This window comes from Mus caroli, chromosome 10 (assembly GCF_900094665.2).
Source record: "Mus caroli chromosome 10, CAROLI_EIJ_v1.1, whole genome shotgun sequence".
Lineage (NCBI taxonomy): Eukaryota > Metazoa > Chordata > Mammalia > Rodentia > Muridae > Mus > Mus caroli.
The window spans coordinates 63,586,527-63,611,150 of NC_034579.1; the positions used below are offsets into that span (position 1 = coordinate 63,586,527).

Below are 24,624 nucleotides of genomic sequence, written 5' to 3' on the forward strand. Positions count from 1 at the left end.
GATTTCTGAGTTCGAGGCCAGCCTGGTCTACAACGTGAGTGCCAGGACAGCCAGGGCTACACAGAGAAACCCTGTCTCAAAAACAAAAACAAAATGCTGCCCTCCATTAACCCAAGGTTTTGCTCTTCTTTCTACTGATACAAAGGCATGAGGAGAATGTTAGCCCACAGTGGGGGCAGCGGTGCACACCAGCACTCCCTGACTTCAACACAGTGCTGATCGTGTTCCTCCTTAGTAACTGTCAATACTTTCCTTCTTCAGCCGGACTTTACACTCACTTTCACTCTGTGCAATGCCTTGATAGACAGCCCTGTTGCTTAAGATGAACTGAATGTATCAAGGAACAGACAAGAGGCACAAAGCTGAGAACTAGCCAGAGATGATGGTAATTCCATGCATTGTAGAGTTAGGCTTATTTGCTGTAAGCCAGGAACCTACTTCCTCCCTCCTCCTCCTCCTCCTTCCTTTTCTTCCCATAATTGTCTCCCGGTGATTTCTGGGTGCAGCAGGGAGCACGGATGTGGAACTGGAGACCCAGGTTGTAGTTTTGGCTTGCCCATTTATGTACTTTGAGACTTAACATTGTTGAAAACAGGACTGAAGCTTCTGCAGACTCCATGAACAAGAGATAAGGAGTCAGAACTATACAGAAGGCAAGGAAGCCCATGGCTCATGCCTTTTGGATGCAGTCAACAGATTTCTAGCTTTGGGAGTCCAGTTTCAAGAGGGAAGTTATGTTTTAGAGGCAAGCCTACTTATGAACGGTCTTCCCAATGACTTTCAAGGTTATGACATTTCTGGTTTTCAACCCCTTTTGAAATACAGTGCTGCAATCTGCCACATGTGGTGACATAGCTGTGCTGCCATGAAATGTTCCCTTTGATGCCATCAGGCTGCTGGCTTCTCTTTCCTAGCCTGTTACTGCTGGAGATCTCAGTATGCCTGACCAAAGTTGACAACTGTCTAGATACTGTTGGGTCCGTTGATCCCTGTGCCAGCTAGATTTTATGTCAACTTGACACAAGCTAGAGTCATCTGAGAAGAAGGAACCTCAGCTGAGGTACTACCCCTACCAGATTGACCTGTGGGCAAACCTGTGGTGTGTTTTCTTGATCGATAATTGGTGTGGGAGGGCCCATATCACTGTGAGTGGGGCTGTCCCTGGCCTCTTGGTCCTGGGTGCTATAAAAAAAAAAAAAAAAAAAAAAAAGAAAGCAGGCTGAGCAAAGCCATGAGGAGCAAACCACTAAACATCCCCAAACCCCACACAGACTCTGCATCAGTTTCTGCCTCCAGGTCCCTACCCTGTTTGAGTTCTTGCCCTTACTTGGCTCAGGAATGGAGTATGACCTGAGATTTATCATCTGAAATAAACCCTTTCCTTCCCAAGTTGTTTAGAGTACGGTGTTCTATCACAATAACAACAGACACTTGACCTTGCAATTTTTCTTTTCTTTTCTCTTCTTTTCTTTTCTCTTCTCTTCTTTTCTTTTCTTTTCTTTTCTTTTCTTTTCTTTTCTTTTCTTTTCTTTCTTTTCTTTTCTTTTCTAACATTTATTTTATGTGTATGAGCACACTGTTGCTGTCTTCAGACACACCAGAAGAGGACATCAGATCCATTACAGATGTTTGTGAGCCACCCTGTGGTTGCTGGGAATTATACTCAGAACCTCTGAAAGAGCAGTCAGTGCTCTTAACTGCTGAGCCATCTCTCCAGCCCCCTGCCATGCCTTTTCTATGATGATGGGCTGTACTCTCACACTGTGAGTCTATACAAGCCTCCTTCACCCCTTAAGGTACATTTGGTCACAGCAAAGAGGAGAGTAATATATGTCCCAGCTAGTCAGTCTGCTGTGTGCTAGAGATAAGCCTGTTAACATGGAGTTGTCATTTGGTGGAGTACCTGTAACTCGGTGATACAGGCAATGAAGAGACACACAAGATGATGTTGGAGGCCATACAGAGAGGCCCTGAGCCTAGGAGGTAGATGGGGTAGTACATTTCTAGGAACTTCAGTCTGCAGTGCCTCCCATGTGACTTCATGTCCAAGTTCCCATGCTGGCTTAGAGATATGGTCGGCTTACTTCCTCTGCCACTGTCATATGTCACTGAAAGAAAAGCCATGGTACTGATTTCTTTAATATCCAAACGTTATTTTATGTTCTAAAACCCCCAGTGTCCCAATATATAGTCCATACATACCAAGCAACGCAGAATGATGGCTGTTTGCTGATAGCCCTCGGTGGTGCCTGTGATAACTCTTGTAGGTTCTGAGAACGATGCTGGATATTCAGTCTAGAAAGCAAAACTGGAGACATTTCATAATTTTCTGAATTCTAAAGAAAATTAAGTCACGTTTGGCGTAAAGGCTGCATAGTGAGCCAAGTCTTGTGTTTTGTTTGTGTCTTAGTACTCTTTTGTAAACATATGTACTGCACTTTTAAAAAATGACTCTGGACCCTGTTGTTTTTTAAATGCTAACCCAATATTTTGAAATTGTCTCTGCTCTCCACTTGAATTTGATGATGATAATGATGATTTTGCCTTTTGTCTTGAAGGAGGTGGCATTACTGGGTCTCGTGCTTACTAAAAACACATATTCTCGTCACCAAGAGACACTGCCACACTCACTACAAATTATTTTTTAAAGGAATCATCTTTTCCCCAGCTTTTCCTGAGTAAAAATCAATATAAATTATCATTTTACCTAACTGACAATTCTCAAAAGAAGCCTCATTGGCTTACTGTCCTGTCAGTTCCTGCATCGGAGGATATGATGTCCACAGTGTTTTAGAGCCCAGGAAGGTTTCTTTGTTGACTGTATGTCTACAGGAAGCAGAAGGATTTTTGTACAATTCTGCTACTCTTTCCTCAGCCTGTTTCAGTTTTTATTTCCCTATCTGTTAAAGGCAAATCCAGCTGCTGCCATCTCCGTTTCCTCCCTGTGGTATGGCCAGGTACTGACTCTAAGTAGGGTGGGTGGAGCATGTTTAAGCATCAGAGATGGATCTTAGGGTGACAGAGGACCCACAGAAGTCCATAGGGGACTGGCATTTAAAAGGCGACTACACCAGAAAAGCCAAGTGGCAATCTTTCATCTCTCTCTGTGATTCTTTGTCTCTCTCCCAGTTTTTAGCTAAGCTTGAGCTTTGGTCTCTAGGTAACATTATAAGAGAGTATGGAATTGGAGACTCTCTGGTAAACAGACTGAACCCTTCATTGGAAAAGCTTCTACCTTCATTGTAGATACTTTTTCAGCCCTCCAAGACCTCCGGCACTAGGCTGTTCCAAGTAGCCTATTTCTTTGAAAACTGGAACAGTAACATTCTAACCCTTTAAGCTGGTTATTTGAGTTAGAAAAAAAAAAAAAAAAGAATCACACTTAAAATCGAATTTAAAAAACAGTATAACCACAGCCTCAATCCAGAGATTTCTTTTGATAAAAATTTAAACACTTGAATCTTATTATACATTAGAAGAGAAGACCTATGCCTTTTGGATAGTAACATTGTACTGTTTGTTTTGTCTTTAAGATTTTATTTATCTATTTCTGTTTATGTATGTGTATCTGTGGATGGGTTTGCACACATAAGTGCAATACCCAAAGAGGCCAGAAGAGGATCTTTCCTGCCCCCATTTCAACCTAGAAAGAAAGAAGTGGTGTTCTCTCTCTCTCTCTCTCTCTCTCTCTCTCTCTCTCTCTCTCTCTCTTTCTCTCTCTCTCTCTCTTAAATCAGGATCTAACTATAAATAGTTGTGATTTCATTTCTTCTCTGGGCTCCTTTTCCCAATAGCCTTACTGCACATGACACATTAAACAGGAGCCAGTCAGTGCTTGCCGGAAGCGAGATGGTTAGAATGTTGGCTGTGGCTTAGAAGCTATTTGCTTAGTAAGATTGCTAATCTGTATTCTCTCCACCGCAGCTTTACAATTTTGTTTAAGGGCAGCTGGTCTCAATCAGTCCTTGTGCTAGGACCTTGTCCTTGGTTGTGAGCAAACGTGTAATGTACAGCCCTTAAATCTGTAGTATTTCTGGAGCGTTATGGAATCACCCTGCCTGTGTCCTTCATAACGAGAGGCTTCTGCTTTGTTTCAATCTGTACTCCTGTTTCCTAGTTCATTTTCCAACTCAAGACTCTTCATGATTCCTTAATTTCTGTTACGTATATTTTACTCTGAAATTTGGAACAAAATTTTACTAGTATTTGCTGATATATGAGTATTAATTTTGTTAGGGCTTCTTCAACGTTTATGATAAACTTATTGAATGTGTCATGACGTTACCAAAATATATATAACACAACTTGGATCTATGAGTATAGACATGCTCTGACTTAAAATATCAAATAGTAAGCTTATATGTAAAACTGATTCTAATCTATATTTCCAAACCTCAGAAGCCCAAGGACACATACTTTTAAGCTGATTTCTGTTTGTGTCTTAATTCCATGGTATTAAGCAAAAGTGAAACAGATTTTTTTTTTCTTTTTTATGCGAGAAGCCTCTATTGTTAGTCAGGCAGAACATATCATTTCATTTTTCCTTTTAACATCATTAGGACCAGCATTAGGCTTGATATGCCATTTCTACCTGCTTTACCGACCATTTTATGATCTTCTCTCTCAACAGGCCTTTCATTTAAGGTCGTTGATATTTTCCTAATTTCCAGTGTGTGGATGAGGTAGAAAGAAGAGGAGAGTCTTGGTTTTGGAGCAAAGCTTTATTAGGTTTAGAAGTGGGGACAGTTAGCTTTTAGGATCCATTTTCACATATGGACTCAAATTCTCATTTCCAAATTCTCAATGTCAGTGTCTCTGTTGGCTAAGTTCCCGGAGGACTGCGGGTCTCCACTGGGAAGAAACATGAGCCTCGTGGTTTCAAGCCATCTCTGGGAATTGGGTCTGTTTGAAGTTTGCAGAAAGCTCTGGGCCCAAGAGGAAAGATGACCATATTTATAAACAAAATGTAGCGTGTGATTATGGCCATTTCGGGACTCCTACTTTAGAAACCCCGTCTCTTACGCAGACACGATCCCCTCCTCATTTCAGCAGCTGACTACCCTGACTTACGTTTGTGCTGCCTTCCCCGTGTCATTTCCCTTTGCTAAACCCCTCGGAGTGAACGGGATGCTCTTGAGGGCCCTAAGCTACATGAGGTTTAAGAGGCCTGAGCTGAAGGATGGGAGAAATGGATTGCATAACTCTGGTTGCAGCATCACATAACAACCTCAAACCCTCCAGTCCTTGCGTCTTCGGACAGGGCTAGCAAGGTCCTGTTGGGAGAGAGGGCCAAGAGCTTTTAGTCGTAGGTGATATGATGCTTCCCATTGAATTGAAACAAGTAACCAACCAAACAAAAACAGCAACAGCGAGGGAACTGTGGCTTGTCAATGCTGGCCTGTGCCCTTTTTACTGACAGTTATCTCAGTACCCAAAAGTCTGTGCCTGTTACTTGGGCAATGGAAAGAACCAAACCACGACACAGTTGCCAATGAACAGAATGGTGATGTTGAATAAATTGTCACTTGCAATGGGACAGTGACACTGGTCACTGTGCCCTGTTCTCTTGGGTTCCCTTGGTGTAGTTGTCAGTCCACAAATATGTGACATATTACTGCTTTCTGTCTATAAACATACAATGGGCAGTGAGCACTTAGGAGGTGCTTATTTAGATAATTTAGGATGTATTTGTTTTAATCTCTTACTCTCTGTGTGTATATGTGTGCATGCATGTGTGTGTGTATGCATGTGTGTATGTGTATTTGTGTGCATGTATGTGTGTATATGTGTGTGCATGTATGTGTGTATATGTGTATGTGTGTGCTGGTATGTGTTGTATGTGTGTGTATGTGTATTTATGTGTGTTGGTATGTATGTATATGTGTATGTATGTGTGTGTATATATGTATGTGTTGTATGCGTGTGTATGTGTGTATATATGTGTATATTTGTGTGTGTGTTCATGTGTGTAGTATGTATGTATGTGTGAATATGTGTATGTATGTGTGTGTATATATGTATGTGTTGTATGCGTGTGTATGTGTGTATATATGTGTATATTTGTGTGTGTGTTCATGTGTGTAGTATGTATGTATGTGTGAATATGTGTATGTATGTGTGTGTATGTGTGTTTGTATGTGTGTATGTGTGTGTGCGTATTATGTGTGTGTTATGTGTAGATGTGTATTTATGTGTGTGTTGATATGTATGTGTATGTGTGTGCAGCATGTGTGTATGTGTATGTATGTGTGTATATGTATGTGTGCATGTGTGTATATGTGTGTGTTATGTGTGTGTGCATGTATGAGCATGTATGTGTGTATAGATATGGATGTGCATGTGTGTGTGTATGTGTATGTATGTGTACTATGCCTATAACTGTGATTATGGAGGCTGAAGGTCATGTGGCTTTCTCTGTAGTGTTCCACTTTGTTTTTTGAGACAGGGTCTCTCACTGAGCCCAGATCCTGCTCTTTAGCTAGACATGCTCAATAGCAGGTTCCCAGATTTGACTATTCCCACTCCCCAGTGTGAATTATTTTCCTGTTCCCACCCCTTTGCTAAGAAGAATGAGCCAGGGCTGGAGAGATGGCTCAGCGGTTAAGAGCACTGACTACTCTTCCAAAGGTCCTGAGTTCAAATCCCAGCAACCACATGGTGGCTCACAACCACCTGTAATGAATGAGCCTGGGGTTACAGATGTATATCACTATGTCCAGTTTCCATCTTCAAGTCTTTCAGCTTTTAGATGTGTGGTCAACATCTACATGCAAATGCATTTTTATAACCAAATTTAAATAGTGGAAATGTATTAGTTATTATATAAAAATTCCTTTTCCTTCTATCATTAGTCAACATTCAACACATTCCTGTGACCAGAATATATGAGAATTTCTGGCCATTACTAGCCACTGAAAAGTGGACCCCAGGTTAAGATCCTATAGCTTTCCAACTGCAGTGCTGTCTATCTGGGCTGGACGTCAGATCCCAAAGGCTAAGGCCCAGCCCCATAAGACCAGATTCACTTCACATATCCACAGTAAGTAGTAACTTGGTATTTGTGTTTCTCTTCAGATGGATCTCAGTTGAGGTCTTTTGAGAAAGAAGGGGCATGTGCCCATGTTCTAGCTTTGAGAGACATTCCCGTTTACAGTGTCAGATATACCTGTTAGGAAAGCTCTCAGGACTCAGGGAAGCATGCTTACTGGGTTCTTATGTTGAGAAGAGTTAGAAGAAGAGATATGGATACACAGGTGGACATGAAGATTTAATGGGCTGTGTGGTCTGGAAAGGTGGCCCTGAGCTCAGGGGCCCCTTCCTGCTCGTGGACATGCCATCCATCTGGAAGGTCCATCCATGGTGCTGCTGAAGGGTTTCATAGGGTTTAAATGTGTGGGCAATGTGACTGATCAGCCAGTCTCCAGGTCAGGCCCATTTCCCAGAAGCTGGGGGTGGGGTTGACAGATCTATACTTTGGCTGATTAGCCCACCTGCTGGAATTCACTGAGAGTTACCTCAGGGAAGTGGAAGATGGGTCTACTGTTGATCAGATACCAGGATAATGGGAGGGAGCTCAGAATTGGGAATCTGTGTAAAAGAGCAATCGTGAACATGAACACTGCCCCTCCCCGCCCACCTCCAACATTCAGGAAGTGAGGAGTTCTGAGTCAGAAGATGCTAAACACACTTGATGCTTCTGGCTGTTCCATTACGTTTTCAGGGGAAACACGAACAGACATCTATTTGCACCAGACGGGGAACCTAAGGCAGATCAAAGAAGCTGGCCACCTCGCATCCTCAGGCAGGAAACTCAGATGATGCTGGTATTCAGCTTGCTCTCTTTCTTATATGCACATATACACACATACACACATGTCAACACACATATACATCCACATATACACACATACACATACATATATACCAACACACACACATACATACACTCAAGCCAGGCCCCCAGCCCACTTGGTGAACCGTTGAGTACATTAGGCTTATTTATGGGACCATGGGTGAGATGTTACTGATAGGAGTATGGCTAACTTTATGTCACCCATCATGGGTGACAACACTCAGAAGATATGTCACAAGTTCCACCTACAGCTGACCCTTCTACCACCAGTATACTCTAACATCCCTTTAAGACCAGAGAGAAGAATGGTTGGAATCCCTCATGAAGGTCCTAGCATCCTCCCTTCTACCTCTCTTCCTGTTAGGTAGTATATTAGTGTTCTCTAAAGTAACACACACATACATACACATATACACGTGTATATGTACACATATATGTTATATATGTGTGTTTATGTTATAGATACTTTAACAGGTGTTATATGTAACATAAAATAATATATACACATATATCAGTTTTGCTATATGATATATCTGTGATATATGTATGTCATATATATGTATATGAGGTATTCATTAGAGTGGTGTGCAGGTTGTGATCCAGGCATTACAACAATGGCTGTCTCCCATTGGAAAACCCAAGGATCTGCTGGCTGTTCAGTCCATAAGACTGGATGTCTTGGGCTGGGGAGATGGCTCATTGGTTAAAAGCACTGACAGCTCTTCAAGAGGTCCTGAGTTCAATTCCCAGCACCCACATGGTGGATCACAACCATCTCAAATGGGATCTGATGCCCTTTCCTGGTGTGTCTGAAGACAGTTATAGTGTACTTATTCATATACATAAAATAAATAAATATTTTTTTTAAAAAAACCTCAAATATAAAAATAAAAAAATGACTGGATGTCTCCACAGTCCCAGTCTCCTGCTGGAGTTCTAGAGGATTTCTAGGGAGCTGATGGTCTTCTATCTACACTGGAATCCTGAAGATGTGGGCTATCAGGCCAGCAAGGGACTGAGTCAGCAGTAGGATTGATGAACTTGTCAGTGAGACGAGCACACAGGCAAAAAAGAGCAAAAGCATTCTTCTTCCATGTCCTTTTATGTGGGCTGGCCGGAAGGCATGGCCCAGATATAGGATGGGTCTTCCCAATTCAAATGACCTAATCAAGAAACGTCCTTCACAGCTGTGCCTAGCTGTCTGGGTTTTAGTTAATTCCAGATGTAGCCAGGTTGGCAGCCATGATCAGCCACCACAGGCAGTGTTAAGTCTCACCACCATTCTCACAGGCTCAGCTGTCCCTCACTGTCTGTCATGATTCGTTGTCATGACGGGGGCTAAGCATCCAGGAACAAAATGTCTGACATGCCTGGAGGAAATCCCTTATTCCAACACGGGCTCAGGATCTCGCATGACGTTGCTACAAATATGTCAGCTGAATTCTTGTTCTCTCCTTATTTGACTGGGAGAAGCTCAGTCATGTTCCTGGGACATTGATACTGGAGGGCAGTCAGAGTTTTTCACCATATAAACTGGTTAAAATTAACTGGGGGTTTCTACCCCATCTTAGATCACTTAGTTCCTAAATAAAAGACACAAAACCTTTATAATTAGCCTTAAAAGCAGTAGAGCTGGGCAGGTATCAACCTTCTATGCTATTTTGTCTACTTCCCCATCTATAATCCCATGATATAACTTGCCACATTTTGCCTGGGTCACTCCTACTCCAATTAGCCATCCTTCATGGCCATATTCTCATGATACATCTACCCTGGGGCGTCTTCCTCTTCCTCCTCTCCTCTCCTATGGTCTCTACCTCAGACCTCAAGCTAGGCAACTGAAGCCCCGCCTACCTCTCTTATGCCCAACTATAGGCTGTGGCATCTTTATTCAACCAATGGCATTAAATTAAGGAGCAAGTTTACATAGCATCACTTGATTGTCCTTGAAGATGTCCTTGTCCCCAAGGAGCTCCTTATAAAGGACAACCAGCATTACAATACGTAGTTACAGAGCAAACCTCAACAATAGGAAACATGCGTGTCTTCACCAGGCGCTAGCTGGACCACTCACCTCACCCCAGTGAGTAATCTAAGAGAGAATAAGGCCACGACAGTGTGTCTTACAGCTTAGCTTCACACATCACACTCCTGCTGTTTTTGCAGGGTCCTAGGCCAGGCTGCATGTTGAGATTCAGTGGCAAGTGAAAGACACTCACATACCCACATACCCTGGACACATGGCCCATAGCCCAGGCCCCATAGGGTTACTTAGGTGTGGCCTTGTTGGAGGAAGTGTGTCACTGGAGGGCGGGGCTTTGTGATTTCAAAAGTCCATGCCAGGCTGTGTCTGTTTATGCCTGTTTCTCTCTGTCTCCCCCGCCCTCCCCCCCAATCTCTCTTGATTGTGAATCAGGATATAGAACTCTCAGTTATGTCTTGAGTGCCATGTCTGCTTGCATGCCACCGCATTCCCCACCATGATGATAATGGGCTAACTTCTGACACTGTGAAACCAGCCCCAATGAAATGTTTTGTAAGAGTTCCCTTGGTCATGGCATCTCTCCACAGCGATAGAACAGTGACTAAGCAATGGACAAACTGTCAAAAAAAAAAAAAAAAGTTGTGTCAGAGACAAATGGCTGCTGAGTTAGAGTGTAACAGGAAGTGCCAGCTTACCTTGGGATGCCAATGAGACCCGTGAAATGTGTGACCCGGCGACAGTTCCATTGGAAGGTTGGAGAGGCAACACTGATGGTGGGAAGTGGGGAGTGGCAGAGAAAGAGCAGGTGTGTGTGGCCGTGGAAACCAACACTGGAAGGTGCTTCAAGACTGTGTCAATTGTCCAAAGCTTCCGAGAGGGTAAGACAAGGAAAGGAATCTATCGGGTCACTGTGACCCTGATCTGCACGTGCCAGTGGAGATGGACGGCAGTTTGGGAAGGGTAGAAGGGTCACTGTGGATGGAGGGTAAAGTCTAGAGATGGTGAGCATCCATCAATGGAAAGCTAGATGAGTCACTAAGTGACCAGAACGGCAGAAAAGGATGTTGCCTAAAGCTTTTACTACTCATCTTTAAGCTCTGGGCAGACCTCGCTATCAGCCCTGCCTAGGTTCCCTGGGATCCACAGATGAAACACAACACCACACACACACACACACACACACACACACACACACACACACACACAAAAGCTTATTTTTCAACCTGCCTTATTGGCTCAGTTTCTAGGCTCTTCTAAGCATTCCTCAGCTATCTCCAGCCCTTCTTTTCACTCCCAGCTCAGCACCCTAAATGTGCCCTCAACTTTAGTTGATCAGTTACCTTCTCCTTGTTCAGCAACACAAAACTTCCCTATACTTAGTTGCACTGCTAATCTTCCCCCTGGGGAAGCAAGCAGCCCCTGGCTGCTCTGGGCTAGAGCTCACACGCTGGTCACATTTTCTCCCTCCGAAGCACAGCGAAATCTCCCTTTCTCTCCCTCAGTCTCTCCCTCGCTCTGGGGAACCAGAAGTTCCGCCTCTTTCCTTCAGCTCAACAATTAGCCCCTGGCATCTTTATTGATTGATCAAGAACCAATTGGGGAACAGGACCTTAGCATCTGACCCACCCCTACAAAGGGGCTTATAACTGGGGCTTAGGTGTCTGCCTGCTGGAATACATTTGAAGATCAGCTTGTGGAACACAAGGAAAAATCTGTCCCCTAATTGAACATAGACCTTCCGTGCCAGTAGTGGTGGTGAGGAAGTTTTCTAGAGGCGCTCCTTGCCCAGTCCCATCGCTCACAAACCCTCAATAAATACCTGAAAGGAGAGAGACTTGTTTGGCACATGTGTAGAGACAGCACAGCTTTGCCCGTGTAGCTGCTTTCACAAAACTAGACAAAGCTTGCAGACACGGGCTCTTGCGTTTGAGGGTCTTTCAAGTTGATCTTGGAAAAGGGCTTTTCTTGGTGTTAAGAGTCAGCATGGCTGCTGAGCACCTGTTTGAGACTTTTTCAATTTTATTTGTGAGACCGCCTCATTGCTGGTCTTGAATTCACTAAGTAACTAGGCCTTGAACCGATCCTGCTCCCAAGTGAGGACAATGAGAATCAGCCACTGTAGGAGGGATTTAGCCTAGCAGGCCCAGCTGCAATGCTGTCACGTATGTGCTCCTGTTCGAGCCAACCTAGAATCTGCCAGCTTCGCTAAAAGACTGCTGATGCTCGACCAGGCAATGGAGCGAGCCAATGAGAAAGAGTCAGTAACACATCTGGCTACTTGAGAGCCAATGAGATGCTTGAGGGGGGGAGGGCGGGGGGGGGGCGGGGTATAATGGTTTGCCGAGTTCCTGCAATAAATGCGTCTGCTTTTGCCACTTGCCTGACTCCTAGAGTCTGTGCTGTGGACTCTGGGCCTTCTTACCCTCACCCCCAAGGCTCTTGGTCAGGGTCACACGCAACAAGCCATCATACCTGGGAATCGAACACAGGTGTGATCCATAATTTAAATATCAACTTGACACGCCCTGGATAGAGAGCCTCAGCGACATCTACATCGTGTTGGCCTGTGGGGGATTGCCTTGACTGCTTTCATTGATACAGCATTTCTCAACTTGGGCATCGAGATCCCTTTGAGGGGTAAAATGCCCCTTTCACAGGGGTCACCCAAGACCATCGGAAAACACAGATATTTACATTATGATTCATAACAGTAGCAAAATTAGTTATGAAGTAGCAACGAAATAATTTTATGGTTGGGGGTCACCACAGCATGAGGACCTGGGTTGCAGCCATTAGGAATGTGGAAAGCCCCATCTCCAGTGTGGGCAACACCTGCTGATAACATCGCAGATAAAAGGGCACAGAACAAGGAAAGCATTTTGCTTTATGATTATTTATTCTTCACTCGTGTGAGCCGGTTCACCCATCCTGTCAGTGATGCAGCTCACCCCTTCAGTGATATCAGAACCGGCTTCCACTCTGGATTGAGGAACTCTCCAGGGGTCCTCCGGGCTTTCGGTGGCAGATTGGGACTGTTGAAGGCACCTTGCCTCCATGGACAAAGCTCGTGGATTACTGCATTCTTGATCTCTCCACTGTGAAATAGTCTACTCCTTTCTACTCTGACTATCATGGAAGCCAATTTAGTATATTCTCTTTTAACACATATATTCATCTGTCAGTTCTGTTCCTCTTGAGAAGCTGATGAATATTTCAGACTTCGGCGCACGCTTAGAAAGCATCCTACCAGCTGAGACCTATCCTCAGTCTAGGACTTATTTCAAAGAATTCCTGTGAAAGACGAAAGTGCCCAGCGTTCTTTTGACATTTCTTCTGTTAAACAGGAATGAGTAATATCCCCGTGGTTAAGAAATGCCTGGCACCTGGGGATGAGACGCTCCCACCCACCGATGTCAAGGAGGCTCAAACGGTCCAGCCCTTTCTCCTGTTGTCAGGCTGGTTCTTATTTATATCTGTGAGTTGGTGGCCTCTGGTTTGCTGTGTCCTTTGAGCGCTATAATCAGTGTGGCACAGTCGTGGTTCCAATCCTATGAATAGTTCTGTCCCAAGCAGTTCTTACATCTCACGGGCGCCTTCTCTTCCCTGAATCTTAATTTTCTCATGAGTAATTGGGAGAGAGGGCAGAGCAGGCTTAAGTCAGACCCTTAATCGGATGAGTTATTTCTAGATGCTTTAGACGGTCCATCCTGCTGTGAAAGAAAGCGAGAGGAGCTTTTCCTCAAGGCTCCTCCTCTCCCTTCTTTTCTGAAAGCGAAGCAGGCTTATTTAGAATAGGTCGAAGCAAAAAGCTGGTACCAATTCCTTCATTTAGGCTACTTCGAAGTGTTGTCTCCAGGCCAACATCAGAGACATCACTGGCACACTTGGAATATTCTGGAAATGCACTTGTATTTCACTTTGGCCTAGATGTACCCCATTCCTGTGGCTCCCAGCAGGGAGTGGAGGGACAGACAGAGAGAGAAACAGAGGGGATGGGGGAGATGGGAGAGAGGAGGTGGGAGAGAAGAATACTCACTTCTTGTGTATGCGTCCACAGGCATTCGTGGTGCATGTGTGGAGGTCAGTCTCCAGTGTGTCTTCAGGGGTCTTCCACCTTCTGAGACTGAGTCTCTCACGGGTCTGAAACATGGTCACACAGGTCAGATGAGCAGCCCATCAAGCTTCCAGGGATCTGTCTGTCTGTCTGTCTTTCCCCGATCCTCCCATCTCAGCACTGTTGGAAGTACCGGTGTATATGACTACACTCAGCTTTGTAACGTGGGCTCTGGGGATCTGAACTTGGGTCCTCACGGTTGCAGGCCAAGTGCTGTACTAACTGAGCTGTCTCCCAGTACTAAAGTTCCTGATTTAGAAGTCCTTCCGTGATTCTGTTTCAAACAAAGGATTTAGAAATGCTGCTGACGCCAGAACTCTTAACACAGAGGAGACCTTCTCTGACTCTGGAGGATAGAACTTGGCTGTGGATTGAGTGGGTTAGAACTCACCTACAGGGGTGAGTTCACACTCCCTGGGTCCCTCCCTCTCTACACACTAGAGAGAAGGGAAGAGGGAAGGGATGGTGTAGACAACTTAAGGCAGGCTATACATCACACAGACCAATGTCAAGGGTGTAATGTGTAAGAATATCCACCACAGTCATTTCTAGAGGCTCATCCACCTTAGACTACTTTAGGGATTATAAGGTTTGGTTTTTATGAAAGTTTAAAAGTGCTTGTACTGTGTGTGTATGTGTGTGTTTGTGTGTGTGTATGCATGTGTGGTATGTGTGATGTGTCTATCTGCACATGCAACAAACAGGCAGAGTCCAGAAGAGGGTTCTGATCTCCACCCCACCCCAACCCCCGCAGCTGGAGTTACAGGATCCATCAGGCACTGGTGGGATCTTTGGCTGCTTCTCCTTTCTGGTTATTGTGAATCCTACAATTCTGGGCTGATAGATTTATCATTGAGATCCTGCTTCTGGTTGCTTTGGGATTGTAACCAGATGTGGTTGCTGACTCATGTGGTAAAGGTAGGTTTAACATTCTGAGGAACCTCGATTCTCTCCCCCTGTTTTCCCCTCCCTCTCTCTTCCTTTCTCCCCTCTCCTCTCCCTTCCTTTCTTCTCCCTTCCCTCTCTCCCCTCTTCTATTCTTTGTCTCCTCTCCCTTCCTCTCTCCCCTCCTCTCTACTCTTAGAGACAGGATCTCACATGATTGGCCTAGAACTCACTATATAAAACAAGCTGGCTTTAAACCCAAACCCTCAGCGATCCCCCTCCTCTGCCTCCCAAGCTCTGGGATTTAAGGCATAAGTCATCTCCACTGGCTTTATACCGGTGTTTGTAGCAGCTGCACTATTTCATATTCTCACCAATCATGCATATGTATCCTAATTTCTCTACATCTGCACCTATACCTGTTCCTTTCTGGATTGTGTTTTGCCTCTTTTTGTTTTTATAATCATCTTAGTTAGGGTTTTACTGTTGTGAACAGATACCATGACCAAGGCAACTCTTATAAGGACAACATTTTAATTGGGGCTGGCTTACAGGTTCAGAGGTTCAGTCTATTATCATGACAGGACACATGGCAGCATCCAGGCAGACATGGTGCTGGAGGAGCTGAGAGTTCTACATTCCTGTTCTGAAGGCAAACAGGAGAAGACTGGCTTCTAGTCAAGCTAGGACAAAAAGCCCATGCCCATGGAGACACACTTTCTCCAACAAGGCCATACTCACTCCAACAAGACCACACCTCCTAATAGTGCCACTCCCTGGGCCAAGCATATTCAAACAACTACATTAACAGCTACTCTAAATATAATAAATATAAATGTAAATATACAAGTGAATTCCTAAAAGTATCATACTTCAGTATTGGTAGGAGCATTGAGGCCAAGGTCTCATGTCATTGAATGACAATTAAGAAGCCTTCTATCATGTGCTACTAGACAGGGCAGAGAATTACACTGGAGATAGAATGGAGATTGGACACTTTCTCCAAAATATCCTGGTGCTCTTAATAAAATAGAATTTACGAGATTTTCTCCCACTTCCAAAGTATCAACTGAGTGACACTGAGTCAGATTCCTGATGAGCCCATGCTGACTGGGAGTGAAGCACAGTTGGTCCCTGACTTCTAAGAATCTGACTTGGCCGTTTCCTACTTTACTGTGATGCCAGTGTAACACACGCTCAGTAGGGAATATTCTTGGGATGGAGGATTTTGATCTTTTTCCCAGGCTAGTGTCACGTAGCCAGACACTCTTGAGATGCTGGACAGAGGCAGCAAGCCTCAGGGCCCAGCTGGCCTCTGCTCACCAAGAGAAACCTGTGATGCTTGCCCAGGCAGGATGTTCAGCAGGCGAGGGATGCTAGGCACAAGGTCATGATCAGAACATAGCCCTGTAAGTTGGGCACATCTATACCACCCTGCTAATGGGATGTCATGGTAGCTCCAAGAACAGGACCCATGCCAGAGGATTTATTTTCCTGTATTTCGTGAGCACCATGCCGGATACTGTGTCTGATGCTGAGGCCTCGAAGAAGCATGCACCATTTGTGAATTTGCCCAGTGCTCCAGAGGCACAGTGCTAAATGCATTTAACAGCCTCAGAAAATGGCTATTTTAAAAGCCACTTATTTCCTTATTTATTTTGTATGTGGTTGTGCTCTCGTACATGTGGATGCATGTAACACTGCATACATGTGCACATTTGTGGGGAGGCCCAAAGTTAATGCCTGGTATCTTCATTTTATGTATTTTTGGTAGGGTGTCTCTCTAAACCCAGTGCTAGCCGATTCCCACTATTCTAACTAGCCAGCTTACCCAGAGCAGAGATACCTTCTGCTCAGCCTCGTCTTTGCCTCCTGAGCGCTGATAATTGCAGGTGGATGCCATGTTTGCCTAGCGTTAATTTACATGGGGGAGCTGAGCTTCAGTTCTTTTTAAAAAAAATATTTTTTTTTTATTTATTTTTGTTTTATGTGCACTGGTGTCTTGTCTGCATGCGTGAATATCTGCACTCCAGAGAGTTGTGTGCTGGTTGTGCGTGGGTGCTGGGAACTGAACCTGGGTCCTCTGGAAGAGCAGTCAGTGCTCTTAACCACCGAGCCATCTCACCAGCCCCCCAGAGCTTCAGTTCTTACATTTGCATGGCAAGTACTTTATCCACTGCGGGCACGTTCCCCTCACCTCAGAAAATGGTTTTTGAGTAGAAATTTTCTTGGATAGTTTATTATATTGTACCATCTTCCTTACTTCGGAAAAAGGAAGGAGACATTATCTATTTTTGTTTCATATATTAAATATTGACTTGTGCTGTTTATACTCTGTGCAGTGACACTCATTGACAGGAAGTGGGGTCTGGACTCCTAAGCTCCTTGTACACAAAGTCTGAGCACGTGGTAAAGCTGAGAGAGAAGCAGCTGCCATGGACCAGCGTCTCATTCTTCCCAAATATTTTCTTTAATCTTGTCATTGTCCTTCTTCTTCTTCTTCTTCTTCTTCTTCTTCTTCTTCTTCTTCTTCTTCTTCTTCTTCTTCTTCTTCTTCTTCTTCTCCTTCTCCTTCTCCTTCTCCTTCTCCTTCTTCTCCTCCTCCTCCTCCTCCTCTTCCTCCTCCTCCTCCTTCTTAAAAGATTTTATTTAAGTATATGGTTACACTGTCATGTCTTTAGACACACCAGAAGAGGGTATCAGATCCCATTACAGATGGCTGTGAGCCACCATGTGGTTGCTGGGAATTGAACTCAGCAACTCTCTGGAACTCTCTGGAAGAGCAGCCAGTGCTCTTAACTGCTGAGCCATCTCTCCAACCCCTTGATCTTCTCCTCTGGTATGATCCCGTCAAGGTTTATCACCACTTACATGGTTGTCTCTTGGCTTATTCTTCTCGTTTGTGTTCTGCTGATCTTGCAGATCCAGCCCAGGCCCTTGCATGTGCTAGGCAAACTCAACCTTGAAGCTACAGTCCCACTTCCTTTACCATCTAGGACAGTGTCTTTAAGTTGCCCAGGTTCCCCTTCTAGCCCCAGCAGGCTTTGAACACGTGACTCTCCTACCTTAGCCTATCAAGTAGTTAGGCTGTCAGGTCTGTGTTCCCAGGCTCAACTGGACTTAATCTTTTAAGGCAGATTTCATAGTGAATATAAAAGCAACTAAAATTCTTCACATCTTCCTTCTCTTATATTCCTCCTGAGTCAACACTGGAACTCCAGGGGCTTGCAAATATTTTGATTTTATGGATAGTCTTATTTTATTTCTAATTCTTTCAACCATGGTCACATCTGACGTGAAGCAAGTATACAGAACTTTAAAAGCTGGCTCATAGGTAACTTATTCAACAGAGGTCACTGTGAGAATTTGAATTTATCTGCTTTTAAATGCACCTCTGAGTATGATCTTTTTTAGGCGTTGGTTACCTGTGAACATCCTGTTAACATTTTGGCCTGCAGCAGTTTTCTTTGAAGCCAATTTGTTCTGGTTTCTCTCTGTGCTTTGGAGACTTGAAATGGCCAATGTTGCAGGAAAAGCACACCCTGGGACCATCTGGTGTATCAAGGTGACCGTGTCTCAACTCATTTAAAGGGGCATTCCTTTCTGTGACTTTTCCCCACTGGTATCTTGTATACACATTGATAACCTTATCTGGGCTAAGTTTTGTACCTTGGAATTAAGTCAAATCCACTGCTTCTCAGGCTCCAGCTTCTTTTTGCACAGATTTCCAGCTAACCATTTTTTTTTCTTTCCTTTTCCTTATTTAATCCCCTCACAATTGAAAAGTTCCACTGTGAGCAAGTAGCTTTTAGACTTTGCTCTAAGTGGACAGTGTAATATAACCAACGTGTCTCTGAGGATGCTCTCTTATTATTCAGAGACATCTGGGTTGCAGACTTGGAAAGGCTTGTGGGGTTTACGGCTGGGTTTGTGACGGGATTTGTGCTAGTTCAAGTGTACAGTACCGGCACTCTTCTTCAACTTGACTGCTGGAAACTGTCTCGGTGGCTAAGCCTCAGACTGCCTTTGGTCTCTAGTATGGTTTGCTTTATCTTGTGAGACAGGCAGAATGTGATTGCAGGAAGCTGTCCCCGAAAGAGGAGCCAGAGGTGCATCTAATCTGGGAGACTCTTTGGAGGGTCCCCTCTGTCCTAGCTGACTCCTGCTCAGTGCCTCAATGATGAGGAACTCTGGTTTACGAAGGTTCAAGGAATTTCAAAAGCCTGAGCAAAGGTTCTCTGAGTTTTAAGCTGAGAACATTGCCAGGCCAATGGAAATGCAGAAGGTCAGATTCTTCCCTAAAACGACATTATTACATCTTCAAAGTGGTATTAATATTGAGGTTTCCCTTGCGTATTTCAATGTTTGTTCTGTGAATAAAGTAGTTGGGATAGCCGTTGACTGGACAACTGAGATTCTGGAAGCCTGGATCATTCTTGTTTTCCTTCATGGTGCAGGGAGGCAGAGCTGACCCAATGTAATTAATCTATGTTATTTTCCAATGAAAGGAGGGCCTTGTGTTAGAGAATGGGTCAGGAATAAAAGACTGGTTCTTTTAGTCAATGCTTCAACCATGAGCTGCCTGGGTAGAACCAACCTTCCTTCTTCTGGTTGCTCTGTGAGAACCAGAGCAGCTCTCCCCAGGCTGCCTGTGCTGGCGTCTTCAGTTGGGATCTCAATCTTCCCAGTGACCAACAATAGGTATGACCAGTGGTGCGGGAAGCGTGTGCCACTTGTATAACAGACAAGTGGCTTTTTCTCAGATGGGGTGGTTCTTGGAAAGGGAGGGAGGCAGAGAGTCTGGGGCTCACTGCGGACTCTTGAGTTTCCCAAGTCAAATGCTCTTCGGGACTTTAGAAGGACTTACGCAAAACTTGTTTGTATAACCCACGGGGTCTGTCACAGGTGTTCTATAAATGCTGAGTGACCTAATGAATAAAACATAGAGCAGAGTCCCAGAATAGTTTCATAGTTGATCCTGGAGGCTGTGCTAGTCATTGAACCCTAAATATGTTCAATGCTATCCACCTGATAGAATTATATATGATCATATATGATATAACAGATTTTAAAATGTATATCTTTCTGTGCTTGTTTGATGTGTTCATTTTTTTAGAATGGACTTGAGCTAATTTTATACACATTTCCCACTGGATGGATTTCAGATTGTTTTCTTGATCTTAGCGTCTACTACTGAGAGCCTTGTATTGTGGCAATAGAGATCAGAGTCAGGTCAGGGGACCTGGTTCCAGCCCTAGGCTGGCTGATTTTGGGATAAAAGTGCACACTTAGGTTAGCATCAGTACAAAAATTGAACCTGGAAGGAGTGGTTATACTTTTATGGCCTAATTGGGCCAGATGGAAGATGGGGGAGCCCAGAGGCTTGGAGTGGGTGGCAGGACACCATTCTTGTGGATGCGGTTCCTGCAAGCCTTTTTGCTCAGCTAGATCCCGAGGCAGGGTGTTGGGGGCATGGGGAATGGCTACTGTGTACCTCCAGTTGACAAGGTTACATTGCCCTGCCTGCCAGTGCCAAGCAGGGAGGTGAGAGTCTGAAGCGAAGAGGCAGAAGGGGAAGGGTGAAGTAGAGCAATGGTGGGTGGAAGCGGCCAGAGTTGGCGTTTATAAAAATGGTTTAAAAAATAGGTTAAAAAAATGAAGTTTTCATAAAGAAAGGAAAATACCAGAGGGGCAAGTGATTATGTCTTCATACTCTGTATTTCTGGGCCTGGTGCCATTTATCGATTGGAAAGACTTTTATCATGAGCCATATCTTGGTAGAAGGAAAAAAGAAATATTTAGAAATTGTAGACGTTTGATTTCTGGCTTTTGTACTTTTACTTTCTAGCAACGACACCTTCCTTTGCATGCTTTGGAATACAGCAGGTGGGTATTTTCAGTAAATGTGTGCGTGTGTTTGCTGATGCTTTCGGCAGGTGTAGGTAAAGGTGTAGGTACGGACGTTCTGCTGTTCACAGAATTCATCAACACACAGCATCCCACTCTCCGCCCCACCCTGTCCCAGTGCCTCTCTTTCTATGACAAGATCCCTCCTTGCCGGGGTCAGCCCTTTCCATATTTACTTTAGTAATTATCGTGTGTTTGAAATATCTTATGGGGAACTGAACCTATTCATCTTTGCTCTAAAGGATGTTGAAACCACTTGGCTTAAACAAGTGTTTTTAAGAAAGGCCCAAATGACCCTTACGGACTTGGAGAGTTCAAACCTGTACTGCTACCAGATACTTCGAGCATAACAAGAGAAATCATGTGGTCATCCATACTTTCTTGCATATAACCAGATAACATCGGCTAAAAATAAAAAAAAAATAATTTAAAAAATTCAATGTAAGAATCTGCAGCTATTCAAAGATACCTGGACACGGGACAGATGGAAAATACAGGTTATTCTCAAACATCATACGTGTGATATAGGGGTCAGGACAGTGAACTGCTATATTCTGGTTCAGTACCACCTGCTTGCTGTATACTTATGGGCCCCAAACCAAGGCTCTATATGAAGGAACTAGGGACTGGAGATCAGGGTTAACAAAATACTTGTAAATTTAGTGCTGGGCTATGCTCTTGTTTGCTGTGCCAGGGATTGAACCTGGAGCCTCTTGTAGGCTTAGCCTTGGAGCTGTATCCTCATCCCACCCGGGAATTTATAAGTCTATGATTAAAACATTTTTTATTATGTGTGTGTGCACACTCTTGTGTGCATGTATGTGTGTTCTTACACAAGAGCGTGTGTGCACATGTGTGCTTACCTGTGTCTTTGCACCAGTGCCTGCATTTGGTGAGGGCCTCAGGTCCCCTGGATCTAGAGTCCGGGTGGTTGTAATCTTCCAAGTGTGGGTGCTGGTTGTAATCTTCCAAGTGTGGGTGCTGTGAACCCAATCTAGGTCCTCTGGAGTAATGGCGTAATAGTGTAAGCACTGTTAGCCACTGAGCCGCCTCTGCCGACCCCTCCCCCACTAGGGAATTTAAAAGGAAAATCTTGGCAGCAGCGGCACCATAGAGAACACACAGGTTTTCAGCGTGTACCCGTGAGAAACCTCAGGCTTCCTGGACAGTGCCCTCCCTAAATCCCCTCCCTGCCAAGCATCTAGCTAGAAACAAGAACAGCAAATTGGCTTACTTCATAGAAGACAGAGCTACTTGGAAGAGTTCTGGACATAGTCCCATCAATAATTATATTGAGCATTAATTGACTAAACTTTTCAATTAAAAAGCAGAATGTGTCAGACTGAGAAATGACTAAGACCAACTCGTGCTCTCTACCGAAGATTCGGTTTTAATGACAGGAAAATTTCCATTGTCAAAAAGACAGGCGAGAGAGACTCATAAACTGTAAAGGAAGAGCCGATGTAGACTTTTAAATAAAGAATATGAGAGCCAATAAGGATGACCAGGTCTAGGCTTTCAGGATAATATCAAATATTCACAAAAGAAAAAAACATATCTTAATGAAAAAAATGGTCAAAATAATCCCAAATTAGTACAGTATATATTATCTCACTAAGTATATAAGTAATTAAGAACATTTGAGTTAAGCTTAGGAAAAAAAATTAAGCAAAATCCAAATGTTACTATAAAAATATATGCACTTTGCAGACATTGAAAGTTCATGAAGCAAAATAGCAAACATAAATATCAAAGCAACAAACTAAAGGAATAAATAGGCCTACGCATCAACTGGAAGTTGGAGACATCCTTCACCTCCAACTCCCCAACAAAAAGCTAGCTGGTCAGGATGTTAAAAGAACAGAACACGTGTAATCACCAAAGACTGCAGACAACCATAGGACACTTCTTATTTTAATGTGTACATGGGATGTACCCCATGACACTCTGTATGTCACAAGTCCTGTTTTTAATAAGTTTAAAAAATGGAACTCTTATATATTAAATTTTCTCACCATAGTGGAATTAAACTACATTAAAGCATGGGGTGGGGGGAAGCCCCAGATATCTAGAAATGAAAGAAGCTGATTTGAAACAAGCGTGGGTCAGAGAGGAAATGAGATATTTTCAGATCAGTGATAATGCAAGCAGCATCTGTCAGATTTATAAGAAGAAATGCAGAGGCTGCAAAGAGTGCTTCGTGCGTGATGACCTGAGTTCTGATTCCTAGCACTCACATAAAAGGGCAAGAGGGTGTGGCATCTACAATGGCACACACACACATATACACACACACACAACTTAGGGCCTGGAGATGTAGAGAGCTTGCCTAGCATGATCTCCAATTTTATACAGATATTCTCTCTCTCTCTCTCTCTCCCCCTCCCTCTCTGTACACATACATACATGCATGCATACATACATACATACATACATACATGATATATATATTTGAGACAGGACCTCTATTCCCCAGCATGACTGTAACTTGCTGTGTGACTGAAGATGACCTTGAATTTTCTTACATACTAGCTGCTGGGATTACAGCTGTGTACCACCATCCCTGGAGAATACAGCACTGGAAAGTGAATCCAGAGTTTTATTTGACTCTACCAACCAAGTCACAGACCCAACCCTTCATTCATACATACATATATATCATATATGTGTATATATATTATAATATATATTATATAATGCATATTACATTATACTTTTTTTTCATGAGAGTAATTTTGGAAGTTCTGAAGTGAAGATGAGAATTAGAAAGTTGTGATGAGCTAACATTGCTAAACTCTCTAGTGGGACCACACAGTACGTTGATGCTTTTCCCAGAGAAGAAACTGAATTCCAAATCCTGCACAGTGTCCTTAACTGGTGACAGAAAAATACTTAGAATCCTAGGCACCAAGAGCACCATGTCGTCCCTCTTTTATTTCATGTTCGTGGTACATTTTCTGATGTTTATTTGTACCCACGTCACCTGCTTCCTTAGCCAGAGTGTCCTATTTATCATCGTTTCTTTAGAAGGACCTGGCTAGCATTGGGGGGATGGGGGAATGTTTTTTGTAATGGTCAGAGAGTAAGTCATGTAAGAATCACAGACTAGTGTATCTCAGCCTTCCTAATACTCTTGCCTAATAAACATCCAGTGTACTTCCTCATGTTGGGGTGACCCCAACCATAAAATTATTTCATTGTTACTTTGTAACTGGAATTGTGCTGTTTGTAATGTAAATATCTGATATTCAGAATATCTGATGTATAACCCCCGTGAAAGGGTCATTCGACCCCCCAAAGCGGTCACAACCCATATGTTGTGAACCACTGGCATAGACTCTTCTAGAACTTGACTCTGCTACTGCAGCTCAAGGTTAAGTCCAGTTTGCAAATGAGCCACCTCCCTTGGTTCTGTTCCAATACAACTTTATAAAGATAGGTAGCAGACTGGATCTGGTCAGTGCTTGGGGATCCCAGTCTTCAAGTCTGACAGTTTTAACCGCCAGGACAGGCTGCCCAGTAGAGAGTATCAATCCTGGCCTCAGTGGCTCTTTGTATGAATGTTTGTATCCTGCTTCTGTTTTCTAGCCAGGAGGATTGAGCAGGAACTCCTACCTACTCTAGACATTGGGTCCTCGGGCCGTCTCCCTGCAGAAAAGATAGCAGAAGTTGATGGAACTGAGCCAAGCCTCCCCTTAGAGTAGTGGTTCTTAACATTTCCTAATGCTGAGACAACTTTAATACAGTTCCTCATGGTGTGGTGACACCCCTCCCCAACCAGAAGATTATTTTCATTGTTACTTAGTAACTGTAAGTTTGCTACTATAAATCATATTGCAAGCACCTAAACTCCTGATGCTCTTAGGTGACCCCTGTGAAAAG

At 43.8% G+C, this 24,624-nt stretch overlaps 1 protein-coding gene and 1 pseudogene across 1 annotated transcript in view; one reads left to right on the forward strand and one right to left on the reverse strand.

Annotated features, from left to right (window-relative positions):
- The window catches only part of LOC110302700, a 5,542-nt pseudogene extending 4,875 nt beyond the window's left edge, over window positions 1–667 (reverse strand).
- The window catches only part of Ank3 (ankyrin 3), a 620,582-nt gene that overhangs the window by 29,770 nt on the left and 566,188 nt on the right, over window positions 1–24,624 (forward strand). The gene's annotated exons all lie outside the window — the stretch shown is intronic.